The sequence below is a fragment of the Echinops telfairi genome, unplaced genomic scaffold (genome assembly GCF_000313985.2).
Source record: "Echinops telfairi isolate 266 unplaced genomic scaffold, ASM31398v2 ScPeMD7_7400;HRSCAF=8409, whole genome shotgun sequence".
In the NCBI taxonomy this organism is placed as follows: domain Eukaryota; kingdom Metazoa; phylum Chordata; class Mammalia; order Afrosoricida; family Tenrecidae; genus Echinops; species Echinops telfairi.
The window spans coordinates 50,225,092-50,232,578 of NW_022111300.1; the positions used below are offsets into that span (position 1 = coordinate 50,225,092).

Sequence of the window (7,487 nt, forward strand, 5' to 3'; positions counted from 1 at the left end):
ACAAATTTGTGCTAAGTGTTGATACCTTCCATTAAACACATGAATTATTTTATTCCTCCCAGGGAACCACAAAGTACAAAATCTTCTTTACTCCTTGGAAGACATAACAGGTAATTACCCAAATTAGCAGGAAATGTAATATTTTAATAGCTCTGATGTATCCTCTCCATGATACATTATCAGTATATTACAATTTAGGTTTGAAAAAGAAACTATAATGAAACCCATGATTGGAAAGTGATAATGTATTAAAATATTAATATCTAAATGGGGGATGTAATTTGAACCGGGTAATGTTACTGTGATAGAAGATATAAGAATAGAAAAACAAATCTTCTAGAACCCGATGAACTCAGTACACACTTAAAAAATAGAACTTTATGTAAACATGTTGGCTGACAAGGTAATAATGAGCATGTTTGGAAAGATTCACCTTAAAAATAAGAGGTAAAATGAAATGTTTAGAAGTAATGCACCTAGTTATTTAGTTCAGTATAAAAGTATTTTCCTTCATTTAAAAAAAATTGATATGGTGAAGTTGTGTTTTAGAAGTTATTTAGCTTGTCTTCCTTAAATAAATACTTTCGGTAAGAAGTTAAAAAAAAACATATATATAGTCACAAAGAAATTGCATTGAATAAATAATGTCCTCATTTCTACCATTTTTATTCTGTTTGCAGACAGGGTATACAAACCCTAATATTAATAAAGAATTGCAGTACTCTGGTATTAACATCTAAAACATGTAGCCTCATTCGAAGAAACTAGGGGGATTAAAAAGTACAATTACAAAATCATAGAAAATTTTATTAAACAAAAATAGAAAAATATGGGGTGTTTACTCCTTGACATAGTCTCCCTCTAGATCTATAGACTTCAGAGGTCACGTTTCTACACTTTTGATCCTGTCCCACATAATCCTGTGCCCTTCCATTTGCACCATGTCAGAAAAGCAGTTTGGGATTGCTCCGGTAACTTAAATTAGGTTCCTTTCCAACAGGTTTTTTTAGTTTGGGGAACAAAAAAAATCCGAAGGGGCAAAATCAGGGCCCTTGTGTGTGTGGGATAAGGTTGTCCAGTGAAGTTTTCCAGGACAACATTGGCTTTCTTCGCAGCATGAGCCTATGCATTGTCCTGGTAATTTTTAAATGTTTATTTTGTTTCTGGACATCAGTCCCAGCCTCTTCTTTGTTGACTACCATTCCTCTTCTGGCTCACCTTTGAGGTCCTCCTGTCCTTCCTTAAAATGCTTGACCCACCTGAAAAGCCGCTGTTCTAAATGGCTTGGCAATCTTTTGAACTTGCTGCAAAATTTCAATAAGATGTCTACTTGAATTTTTTAAAATTTGATATTAAGCCTCATTTTAAAATCAACTTTCCACGGCACAAAAAGTACCATTTTTAAAAATCACCCTAATAAGATTAAAAGAAGTGAATTATTGAAAGCCCTTGTCTGCAGATATCAGTTCATTATAGGCATGTTTAAACACGTTTGGGCTGAATGAACCTGTGCAGGTAAGAACTGGACCTCTAATAGCAATACATTTACACATTTATAAACACTCGTCCAAATAACAGCTGTAATGCTCTTGATTGATTTTCATCAAGATACGGAGATTGCTTTCTTTAAATATATGAGTACACTTCTACAAATGTAGGAATAAGTAAATTAATTGTCTTTAAGAAGCAAAATATGATGTTTCAGTATATTCATTCAAATCTGGACACTTTTAAAAGTACTGCTTTCCATTTGACAATAACTTAGTGAATCCGATCACTTCAGTGTCTCTTGAGCATAATAATATAATGCGTTTTTAATAAGTGATTCTACTACAATGATGAGAGATTATACAAACATGCAATATCCTCAAATAGACATGTTCATTCATATACCTCAGCAGAGAATTTTGCCATTGTTATTAAAGATAAACGAAGAAAGTTTCAATGAATTCAAGCATATCTTAAAAAGAAATCAAACAGCAATTACTTTCACTTAGAAATTTTAAAGAAAGGTATAGATGCAAAATTCACATAAAATGAAATTAACTATTTGAAAGTGAAACTTGCAGTAGTATTTAGTATATTTAATATATCATGGAGCCATCATTCTCTCTAGTGTGGATCTCCCAAAATGAAGCCAACATACCTGTAACAGTTAAGGTTTTATGTGAACCAGGTTAAGCCAAGGATCTCAATAGCTTGCTAGTAATTCCCCAGGATGTGATCTAACAGACAAGGTAGTCAGATTCACAATGGGACATGCTATGAGCAGCCAATCCATTGTAAGAAGTTTAGAGTAGAATGCAATATCCTACGCAAAGCACAGCTTTAATGCAATCAGTTGAAATAAATTTTGGTGTGTCTGCTTCTAATAGAAGTAGAATGTGTGCAGAGGGTTGCTTACTTTTTGCTGGTCTTGATTCTGCATCTGGCTAGTGTTATGACTTGTGGTTCTTTATATTTAAGCCAGAAGCTTGCCATATTGTCTGCCTGTCCTGGGAGTGGTCAGAATCCTGTCATCTTGCCTTCTGTCCTTGGATTAATTCACCTCTGCATACACCCGACTGTCCTCTTCCTGACAATCTTGGGTTCATTAGCCTCCAAATGTTACCTGAATCTGGAGAAATTTCCATCCGAACATTTCACCCACTGACATGGAATTGGTCAATTCTTCAACCAGGAGCCATTTTCTTGATTAAAAAAAAAATTACATATATAAGTATCAATGTTTTGGGCTCTCAAGAAAACCCACCCTAAAACAATACTTATTAAGCAGGGTTTGTTTGTTTTTTTAACCCCTTCCAACAGCCACCAATTTTCTTTCCTTCTCTGTGGATTTGCCAATTCTGGATAGTTTCTATTTCTATTTGGCAGCTCTTCAAGAAGTTAGGCACACACCTTCTTTGTGACCCAACAATTTCAATCCATTTTGTTGGTATAGAAAAATATTTGAAAATGCTTTTGGATGAAATAGAAAGAAATATGTGTATGTGCATGTTACGAACAGTATTATTCACAATAACTAAAAGGTAGAAATGACATGCAATAGGTTTTTTGTGTGCCAACATGGCACTTGTAGGATGTTATGGGTGGAGTTGAGCTTGTCAATCAAGTTGCAACTTGAAGACCTCATCTGGAGATGCCACCAATATAGTGGGTCTCTCTCTGCCTTCACCTTCTGGCTGGTGAGCCACACTGAGACCTGCTTCCACCACCATTGGATCCATAAGACTTTGCATACATGAGCCTGTGGTCTTCCTGTGCTTTGCATCATTGCCTGTGGCTGTGTGAGTCTGAAGAGGGATTTATGGACTACTATTGGACTTATGAACCTGATCTGGACTAGACTGGGACGTTTTCCTGATATACAATTACTTCTTGATATAAAGCTCTTTTTTACACATATATGAGTGTCACTGGATTTGTTTCTCTAGTCAGTCTAGTCCAACCTAACACACAGCACAAAACCACCATGAGAAGAAAATTGGCTGAAGTAAAGTGTGTCCACCAGTGGACTATCACGATGCCACAACATGTATGAACCTCAAAAATTAGAGTAAGTGAAAGATTCCAGCTATAAAGTGATTTTAAACAATATTTATGGAAGTCAATGTCAAATTTCTGTGAATTCTGGATAACTCTGATGACTCTTGAAGTTATTGTCTCATCATTAACTAGTAAGCTCTGGGAACATTGTGGTAATTGGCTTCAGAATTAAAACTTTATGCTGAAACATACATTTCATATGAGAAAAAGTAATAAATTGCTTTATTCACAAATAATATTCAACTGGACATTTTATTACTACTTAAAATGTGTTTTGAACCTGCTAAGCATAAGGTTATGTTATGTCATGGAGCTGAGATAAACCTCTGTCTTCTATCTGACCCAAATCTTCTACAGTGTATGAAAAAGTCTTAAATGCAACTTTTTCTCTTTGTATCTGTAATTCATCGCTATATTGGCTTATACAATTGGCTGAAAATTAAATTTGTTAATGAAGGTGAGAGGTTTAGAACAATATTAGTTGCCTGACCTCATGCTGCAGATGTTACACATTGCACTGCTAACCACACGATCAGCAGTTTGAAACCACTAGTTGCGCTGTGAGAGAGAGGTGTGCCATTCTACTCCCCTAAAGAACTGCAGTTTCAGAAACCCACAGGGGCAGGTCTGCTCGGTCCTATAGGATCCCCATGAGTCAAATTTGAGTCAATGGTCCTTTCTTTCATCTGTGCAGAGGATTGTCCTTCCTCCTCCAACTCCCGCACCTCTGCCAGTTGGAATACTTTCTCCTCCACCCCCCCTCCCTCCAGTGGCCCTCTGCACCTCCCCGCCTCCAGGGCCCTTTCCTCTAGAGGAAATAATACCTCCTCCTGATGCTTCACTGCATCTGGCCCTTAAGACGTAAAGCATCCCTCAGCCCACAATTGTCTGGAAAGCCATCAACTGGTTTAAGTTGCCTGAGAACCTACTGGAAGGAACAATATGAACTAAAAGCGATGATATGAAAATCATTAGAAGTCTAGATATTGAAGACCTAGAAAAGCATTCAGTGCGTACCAAAGACAGCAGAAAACAGATACCATTGTTGACACACAGATTTCCAAGATCAAAGTCAATGAGCTTTCAGTGATTGATGGTTAAAGAGCTCAGAATTTCAATGTCCTTCTCCGAAGCTTAAAACTGTCCAATGACAGTGGGGAGTGAGGAAGCCTCAAGGACTGCCTTTCACTGTGCGCTAGAAGGGGGCAGGTGCACAGGTACAGGGAAGAGATAAGGGTCACAACACACAGAATCCAGGAACAGGAATGGGAGTAGCCATACCAGAAGGGTAGGGGGAATGTGGGGAGAAGAGGGGAGGAAGGGGGAACTGATCACAACGATCCACACATAACCACGCCCCACACCCCTTCCAGGTGGACAAACAACAGAAACTGTGGAGGAAAGGAGACAGTGGTCAGTATAACCTATGTAAATAATAATAATGTTTAATTTATCAAGGGGTCGTGAGGGTCAGAGGCGGGAAAGAGGAGCTGATATCAAGGGCTCAATAGAAAGTAAATGTCTAGAAAATAATGTTGGCAACATATGTACAAATATGCTTAATACAATTTATGTATGTATTGTTATAAGAGCTGTAAGAGCATCCAATAAAATGATCTTTTAAAAAAAATTAGGAGTATTCAATGATAAGATAAAACAGGCAATTCTAAAAAAAAAAACCAAAAAAAAGAAACCAGGCAATTCTAACCATGAACAAGCTGGTAGATCTGCCCAAGGATATGTTGGGGTAGCTCTGGAAATTTGTTCCTGCACCATTATCGGCAAAGGTTCCAATTGCTGTTCTGCAAAAAGGCCTTTGCAGGGTGCTTGGTGGCGGTCAAACCAGAAGTGGAACCAATTACTAGTGGCGCTGCAGAGGTGTCCAGGAGCAGTGCCCTGAGGCAGTGCTCAGCAGTGGTCTTGGCTTTGGGGAATTACATAAAACAAGGAGGCAATTGTGGAGTCAAGATGCCCAGCCTAATGAAAATAATGGATTCATAATCCAGTATTGACAGCTACATTGCCTTTTGCACTATCTCATAACTATTGTGGAAAAGAAATACCCCAAGTTTCTCAATCTACATGAAGAATTGTGGGATGTCCCCGAAGAAGCACAAGTAGACACGACTGAACTGGGCAAAGAAATACGTACCTCAAGAAGCACCTTGAAAACAGAAGAGACCAAGCTAGAATATCAGAAATTCCAGGTTGTGCAGCCCAGAGACAAGTTGGTGTCTTTTGTCAGACAGCTCCAGTTTGTCTGATGTTGAAGATTTTCTAGGTGAAGCTGAAGATTTGTTTATGAGAGCAGGGAACACTTTGGGGAAGAGGCTGGCAAAATACAGCCATGAATTCTTGGGCATTTTTGATTTGTTTCTTCAAGCTGTGTCAGAATCCAAACAAGAAAATGAAAACATAAGTAAGAAGGAGGAGGGAGCGCTCCGAGCTCCCACGGAAACTCAGCTCACAGAACAATGGGAAAGGACACTTAAAAAAAGCAAAAGAGAATGTGAAGGTGGTGAGTTTGGGGATCTGGTTTCAGCTTTGCACACAGAAGAAGTCTTTAACAAAGACCTTTCTAAACTCAAACGGAAACACAAGTGCATTACCAACCAGACGAAGGACAGCAACCTGGAGAGACCCCTTATCACAAAACTTGATTTCTCATTTTTCTTGTATACTTTTAAAGAAAGCTCATTAGCAGCTCTTTAAAGTACTTAGAATATTGGATTACACTACATTCCTGGTTTACAGTGGCAATTTCTTCTTTTCTACTTCTTCTTCTTCTTCTGTCTCTCTCTATCTCTCCCCCTCTCATGTGTGTGTGTGTGTGTGTGTGTGTGTGTGTATTGTATATAGCAGTCAAAGTGTCATCTGGAGGCTCCCATGGATTATTAAAAGCAACAACAACAAAAATTATATTAATATATGTGATCAAAATCCCTCTATATGCATACATGTTGACTGTGACTCATTTTCTTTCCCTAAACAGCAGAACTGTTGAGAAGCACAGCTCTACCTCCTGAAGGAGATGACAGACATTCACAGAGAGAATTTAAAAAGAAAAGAAAAAGCCTCGTGAAATATTTTACACTTTCCAAGCTTGGCAGACTTAAACATTATTTCCATTGGTGAAATTGTGTTAGAAAAATAGAGATTAAAATGGATTCTTATTACTGACAAGGGGATGCTGGGACTTCCCCTGGGTAATGGAAGGGACAGCGAAGATGCTGTGACTTTGATGTTGGGGTGCAGTCTGTCAACATTTCTTAAGGCTTTCAACACAAAATCTGAATTATGTAGAATGTCCATCAAGATCATTTACATATTTAAAATTTGAGCATCTTTTTATTGGTCTGTCCCCAATCTCATTGACTTCTCTGTCAAGTGCCCTTAATTTCTTCAAATTGCTTTTGCAAAGAACATGGTTATCTCAACACAGTCCACACTGCTGGGAAACAACGAGCTCCAGACTGTACTTGTGGTTCTAATAACAGAGATATATTACGTTGAACAATAAAATTTCCACACAGGATTTAAGAGGAGAAATTCTCAGAAGGAGTGAAGATTATAAAAAATGATTCTATATATGTGTGTGTGTGTGTGTGTGTGTATGTATGTATATATATATATAAAATTTAGTAGTTAGGGATTATGTCAAGTAGACACTAAAGAAGAAGTCAAATTTGCCAGTCCAGTTGCAGCCTGATGACATCTTCTTGATGTCCTAAGCCTTTTGTGTAGGAGAAAGATGAACAGAGGAGAAAGCTAGGAAGAGATTGTCTTCTTCCTAGCTGGGACTTCACTGGTATCCTGTGTCTGCTGCCAGAGACAACCGCATGTGGTGTGCCTGACCCTGAGATCTGTCAGTAGCCTGCCATGCTTCCACCAACCTTGGATCCATGTGATCCTGCACTCCCAGGCCTATCATCTTCCTGCTT

At 38.2% G+C, this 7,487-nt stretch overlaps 1 pseudogene; it reads left to right on the plus strand.

Moving 5' to 3' along the window:
- Positions 1 to 941: 941 nt before the first annotated feature.
- LOC101639730 lies at positions 942 to 6,258 on the plus strand (annotated as a pseudogene).
- The last annotated feature ends 1,229 nt before the right edge of the window (positions 6,259 to 7,487 follow it).